We start from the raw sequence: 7,367 nt of genomic DNA on the forward strand, positions 1-7,367 counted from the left end.
AATTCTCTCTTGGTCCCACTAAAGGTGCCTTCTTCTGTGGCATCTCAAGTTTATCAGGAAAGTAACTCAGACTAAGTAAAATGGTGATGTGTCACACACCCCAAAAGTGTGAAGCAATTTGAAAAAATATTTTAAATCTGCCATGGATTTGTAAATTAATGCAGGCCTCACTGTGCTTCAATTTCCATTTCTAAACGGCTTCATTTGCATGCAAAGAGTGGGCAATTTTTGTGTGTGTGAAAATTTAGCCTTAAGAAATGAAAATCAAAAACTCAGCAACTTGAAAAGAGCTGTTAGGCATAGAAATTGTTTAATCGGTTTCCAGCAGGGCCAATGGTGTTGGCATTTTCAAATACCAGATTGGTCTGGCATCCTAGGGAAAAAAAAAACCCTCAGCTCAGAAAAAGTAGCCTAGGAAAGCCACCATCCAAAAAGTGGTGAAAAGCTGTATCTGAGGTATGACAAATGCTAATGGAATGTCTCCTGTCATGGAGAGAGAACCCTCGAGTGCAAAATGAACAAATGTGATCAGTTTCTATCTGTCCCATTGCAACCCACATCAGTGGTGTAAACACAGGCCTTACCAGTGCTGTAGGATGGTGAGAACCTTTCATCACTGGGGGTGGGTGGGAGGGCAGAGAGATGTGCCTGAAGGTCACCATGCTGTGGGTAAGGCGGCACCATGATGTGCTTTCTCTGTAAGCAAAAGAGAAAGAGCTTACAAATATTACTTAGCAATGTCAGGTTCCAAATCTTAGACTACTATTCATCAGTCTTTAAAATGACAGTTTTAAACTGAAGATTGGTCCTATTATCCATTCACCCTTAGCAGTGTTTGAGAAGTGCATTTACATTTTTATGGTGCCCTTTTGCCATCAGACCTGACACCCAGATTGAGATACTGTATTTTGCTGGAAAAGTTTCTTATTGTGCTTGACAAAGAACCTAAATAGAGCATCTAAACATCATAGTGTTATAGGATCATAGATGGAAAAGGGATCTCAGGATCTATCTAGTCCAACCCCCTAATTTTACAGATAAGGAAACCAAGGTATAGAGAATTTAAATGACTTAACCAAGATCACACAGGCAGTATCGGAACCCAACATCTCTGATCCCAGAGTCCTGGTTTCCCCCATTATACCACAGCATCTTGTGGAAAGTCATTTTTGCTACCCCCCGCCCTCCACACACAGTTCATTGGGTCTATGTGTAGTGCTCTTTCAGCAGGAATTTGCTACCCTAGCCCTTTGCCCTTCTCAGAACAGATCTACCAAATCAAAAAGTCTGGGTACCAACAAATCTAATTTAGCCTTTGGCAATCTTTTGCTTCTCAATTATAGTGGGGGAAGGACCAGATCAGGAATCTTTATGCTTTGTCTGCTATTATTTTGCAGCACATGAGCCAGACATTTTGCTAACACTCAATTCTATCTCCTTGTGAAAAAACAAGAAAATGGAGATTCAGGAATCCTGACTTTTATTTGGAGGTCCACAGTTTGAATTTGGGGAGCAATCAATGTGAAAATAGCATGATTTCATGTTGGGATTTCTTCTTTTCTGTGCTATAGCTGAAAGGAAGCAATCCTTATGGCTTAATTCTTTTAGAGAAGTGTTCTGGGTTAGTATCCTTTCTTAATCCATGAGAATAAAGAAAGGAATGACTCCAGCATGGTGGGTGGATCTCCTAGTACAAATTTATGGATAAGAATGGGCAGGTGTGGATGGGCTGCCCTCTGATTCACTGGAGAGAAGTTCTACATTAATGAGGTCATACTTCCATTGAAGTACTTCAGTATTAGAGCTCTGGACCATTAGACCCCTTGGTACATGAGGGACATTCACATTTTTTTCTGATTAAACATTGATAAAGTGGCACCATTGAAGAATGTGGAGATTTTCAGGAAAGAGAATTGGTGTGAGAATCTGATACAGAGGCTCTATAGTAAGATTTCTTTTTTTTTAGTAGGATTTCAATCTAATAGAATCAATCAACAAATATTTCAGAAGCCTCTACCAGGTAATTAATGAAGCCCCCGTAACTGCATTTGTAGACAGCAGAACAGAATATTATGAATGACAATTAGAGACTATTGGTCAATAAGCATTTATTAAATGCCTACTATGTCCCAAGCACTGCCCCAAGTACCAGTAATATAAAGAAAGGCAAAAGATAGTAACTTTAGACAATCAGAACTCTTCAAAATCTGAATGGGTTGCCTTGTAGAGTAATGATTTTTCCATCTTTGGAACTCTTAAGTAGAGATTGCATGGCAATCTATGGGGATATTGGAAAGGGGAGGCAGGCTTCAGTTGTTCACATCTGATTCCCATAACAATACCAGGATTCTATGATTTTATGATTTTTTTGGCTTGTTGAAAGGAAACAGTTCAATGCTAAGTAGTTTCTCAGGGAACTGTCTTGTTCTTTTGGAATAGGGAGGTTATACTAGATTGAAATGTGGTAGTCCATGATGATGTAATAGGATCTGGAGGATTGGGTTTTTCTTCAATATTTATCAATATCTTCTTGGACACTAGGTTAGTGATTTGCAAATCTATGACATGAATAAACATTTTTTCAGGTTTCTTGATGAGTGGCACATTAATTACCATTTTGTACAAAGTTATTTTACTAATAAACTTTATATGTAACAGAAAAATCATCAGCATCCCTGTGGTTCAATTTCCTTATTTGAATTAGTAATATCAGACTTTTAGGAAGTTACATGGTAGTGGCAAGTGGGCTAGCTATGAGTCAAGGGATCTGGATTCAAATCCTGCCTCTGCCACTTACAACCTTGGGCAAATCATTTGATCTCTTTTTGCTTTAGTTTGTTTATCTGTAAAATAAAGCACCTGGGTGAAATGACCAATAAGATTTCTTCTATTTCTTGGACTTCTGTCCAAGTCAAGCCAATAAGCAATATTTATTAAGTACCTACTATATGACAGGCACTGCTCCAAGCTAGATTAATAGGTAGCAAATGTTTTAAGAGCTTTAAAATGCTAAGTGAAAAGTAGAAATCTTTCTGTAATGAAATTTGCTGTATTGTAGCCTGGATACAATGTTAGTCTGGCTATTTCCCCCCAGATCATGGGCATTACAACCAGAGGTTAAAATGTTATACTTGGACTCTCAAAAGAATGACTTCTGGGAGCCTAGAGAAAGGGCAGTGACTTGTCCATGGTCATACAGGTAGTAAATTATTGAGTCAGAATTCAAACCCAGGTTCTCTAATTCAGGGGAGCTGCCTGTCACACACCATCCCATATCCTGGCTTGGGAGTTCTACCATGTTACTGAAACAAGCAGTCAAAATGGGTTGATTTCTTTTTCACAACATAAAAGGTTAGGATCTTTGATGAAGACTGACCAGGAGGCAGGAATTCTGGCTCTGTCATTTCTAGCTATGTGATCTTGGGCAAATCATTTAATTTCTCTGCACCTCAGACTTCTCATCTATCAGGTGGGGTGGGGCAGAAAAGGGACTGCATGATCTCATACATTCATTTCAACCTGAAATTCAACTGGGGCTTTGATCTCGCTGTGTCACTCAGGATTTTATTTTATATCTGGTGCTGAGAATAGGATAGTCGGAAAGATCCTCAGTTAACTTTGTACTTATCCAGTTTCATCAATAAAAACAAGGCAAGTGCATAATTAGCATTTTAACAATAAATAAATTAGATCTTGACATCCCTACAACAATATACACTGCTAGAAGAATACAGAATGCATTCTAAAAATAAAGGCAAAACTGTAAACATACTCTCCATTCTCTTTCTGAAAATTAAAAAAAACCATACTTACAGTTTTATGACAAAGGAAGAATTATGGGAAAGGAAGTGAATACAGTTTAGCTATTCTTCCTTACTAAAGGAGGGTAGTTTGCTCTTTGAAGCAGGGAAGGGAAAACTTGTAACTAATACAACTCTACAGTGCTTGATTACTATTTCTACTTGAGGGGAAAAAAATGGAAAATGGAAAACTGATGCTAGAGGATTTTTATAAAAAGCTGTAACCTATGAAGACTAAGTAGGCATTTGCAAAACACTGTTCCAATCAGCAGAATTGTTTCTTTAAGAAAATGTGGCTGATGCATCCACTACCCTGCCCTGGCACAGCCTACAAGTTAATCTTGCTTCCTGTGGGACATGGAATGGTTCAAAAGAAACTTAAGGGAGGCTACCATGCCCCTCAAAATCTTCAGTATCATCTCAGAATAATCACCCTTAAATTTTATAACATACATTTTCTATAGCCCAATGGTCTTCAAGTCATTTTTATTTACAGCACAATTTTTCTCTGCTGTGAAGAATTGGGGTCTGCTATAGAAGAGATGGAAAACTGCAACATGCACTGTGATCTGTGCAGTTTGTAAGAGACTCATGAATTCGATTCTAAGTGGAAGTTCTATGCCATTCACAGGATACTTAGAGAAAATGCCTGGTGCATGATCATGCCCCAGCACACCCTTTGGATGTGCACTGTTGGAATTTATTAACTGAAGTCCCAGGAGTAGGGATGAGGGTATAGGCGAAGAGTTCTTTGGAGAGAAGATATATGAGAGAGGGATGGAGACGCTTTGAGTATTTAGAAATGTGTGGGATTTTCTTTGTTTCTCCTCTCTCTGTCTCTGTCTCTCTGTCAATGTCTCCTCTCTGTCTTTCTGCCTGTTTCTGTCTCTCTTCTCTCTGTCAGTCTCTCTTTGTTTCTCCTTTCCTCTCTGTCTCTCCTCGTTCTCTGTCTTTATTACTGTCTCTCATCTCCCTATTTGTTTCTGTCTTGATCTCTTTTTGAATTTTCTGTTTCTCTGACTCTGTCTCTGTTTCTCTCCTCTTCTCTGTTATTTCCCCCTCTCACTTTCTCTCTTTTTGTCTTTTCTCTCTGCCTCTGTCTCTGTTTGTCTCTCTCCTCTCTGTCTCTGTTCTTCTCTTTCTCTCTGTTTCTCTCTCATCCCAACCCCAAATTTACACATGCTCAGTTACCGAAATCTTTACAGCTCTGGGAATCAACCACACCTCTGCTTTTCCTTATGATAAAGTATAAATGCAAGGCCTCTCCTTTAACTTGGGAGGGTAGTGGTTCTAGAGTCAGACAATCTGGGGTCATATCCTACTTTTGTCCCTTAGTAACTGTGTGACCTTGGCCACATCATTTAGTTTCCTTAGACCTCAGTTTCCTCATTTGTCAAATAAAGGGGATTGAGCTAGATGGCCTTTGAAATGCCTTCCACCTCTAAAGAATTTAATTTTTTGTTGCCCAAGACTAGTGCAATCAGTAGGTTTTTAAAGTAGCTACCATTAATGTAACCTTTAATGTTTCCACAGCACTTTACACATGTTCTCTTATTTTAACTTCATAATGACTCTGTGAACTGGGTGCTACAGGACTTACTATCTACATCCAGGAGCTTGGAGAAATTAATTGACTTGTCCAGGGTCATTCAACTGGTTGTATCAGAGGCAGGATTCAAGGCCTGATCTGCCTGATTCCAGGTCCAGCCCTCTAACTACTATACCTGCTGCCTCTTTGCAATAACAGTTTCAGATGGTTTTTCACACATTTTCATAAAGTAAACTGATGTAGATTATGAATTTCTTCCTCTGTAGAAAAAAAAGAAAATTTGATAGGAGCTACAGTTAGTGTGGGATGACTGGGATCTTACTTCAGGGCACCCAAATTGGAGAGGGAGACATTCTTCTTTAAGTCACCAAACATTTATTAAGTGCAGTCACTTTGTGTTGTGGTTGGGATTCAGAGACAGGCAAAACCCAATCCCAAATCAGTTCCTGCTCTCAGTCCATTAGTTCCCTACTACTGCACCGCCTAGTTCTGAGTAGTGTGAACACTCCCCATTGGCACCCCTGGACTCCTGTTGTCCAGGTCCTTCTAGGACTTGAGTTCTCCTGCTGCCGTGCCTTCCTCCAACTTTTGGGGTTCGGAATTTGGGAGAAAGGGATTGTTGGTCTACATGCCTGACTCTCTGGACGATGAGATGCTGCTTTTCTTGATTTGATTTCATTCCACTGAACTGTCTACTTTGCCCTTGTAGTGATGCTGGTCCTTTGGAAACCTTTCACCTGTGACATTCAGGATCACCTGTGAGACTAATTTGTGCCACCTGAGGTGAGCTTCCCTAACTCAGCTGGGGAGTGCCCCCCTTGTTGCCAGCTTCTTCCGCATGGAGACGGAAGGTTCTGGAGACAGACATCTGTTTTTCAGGTCAATAACAAGTCTTCTATTTCATTAGTGTTGGAGCAAGATTTCTTTATAACTTCTCAAAGTGGCTTGAGTCATTGAGATATTTGAAATATTTTTTATGTGGATTTATGTATTGTGTATGGTGTGTATGTGTGTGTGTGTGTGTGTGTGTGTGTGTGTGTGTGTGTGCGCGCGCGTGCATTTGGGTGAATTTCATTTTAATGTCTGGCTTTGGAGTAAATACAATAATTACATTTGCCCTGTGCTGAAATAGCTCATTATGCTTTTTCCCCTTTTCCTATTGGGAGAAGTTTTAGAAAAGTGATTTGCTCATGGAGACACAGGGAAGGAAATTGGTGGATATTAGCTAAATCTCTATAACTTGTTAAAAGTATGGACTTTATCTAAAGAACTGGGTGGAAATTAATGGGGAAAATACTTTTCCCACAGCAAACATGATATAGGAGTCAATGAGCTGGCCAAGAGAACTGGGGAGGACATACAGGGCACATCCTGGCCAGTGCTCATTAAAGATGAAATGGATCTAAAGAGAATAAGAAAGCAGATGAGCTGAAAAAAGCAAAGGAGTGGCATTTCCATAGGTCTTTACAACAAGCTCTTTGCATTTGGAATAGGATCAGAGAATATTCAAGCTGGAAAAGACTTTAGAGATCAACTCCTTCCTGTGACAGAAAGGGATCTAGGCCCCAAAGAGGTTAAATGATTTATCCAAGGTTACCCAGCTTGCTAGTAGCAAAGCCAGAACCAGAATCTTGGTATTGGATACCCCCTCTAAGATGCCCCACTCCCAATTCCTGTCCCTCCATCCCCACCCTCATGTAGGGCTCTTTCTACCACAACATATTTTGTCTGGTTAAGCTTTGGTCTTTTTGCTTTCCATAACTTTGCTAGGAAATTAAAAGGGGTAGGGGGTAGGGGAGAAAAGAAGCCAAATGGAAAAATAGCAGAATAAAAGACAATTGGAACAATTGCAAGGAAAGGAACCTGGTGTGATCAGCACTTATGTAAGGCCCTGAATCTTAGTAAATACTTACTGACTTATCGATCAGCTGATCAATAAACACTTATTTATTAGTTGTCTCCTATGTGCTAGGCAGTAAAGGTCATAGTTTTTATCTATAGACCATGTTATTGTGTGG

Source organism: Petaurus breviceps, unplaced genomic scaffold (genome assembly GCF_028583685.1).
Source record: "Petaurus breviceps papuanus isolate PSGF00001 unplaced genomic scaffold, PetGlider_PUasm1.0 129, whole genome shotgun sequence".
NCBI lineage: Eukaryota > Metazoa > Chordata > Mammalia > Diprotodontia > Petauridae > Petaurus > Petaurus breviceps.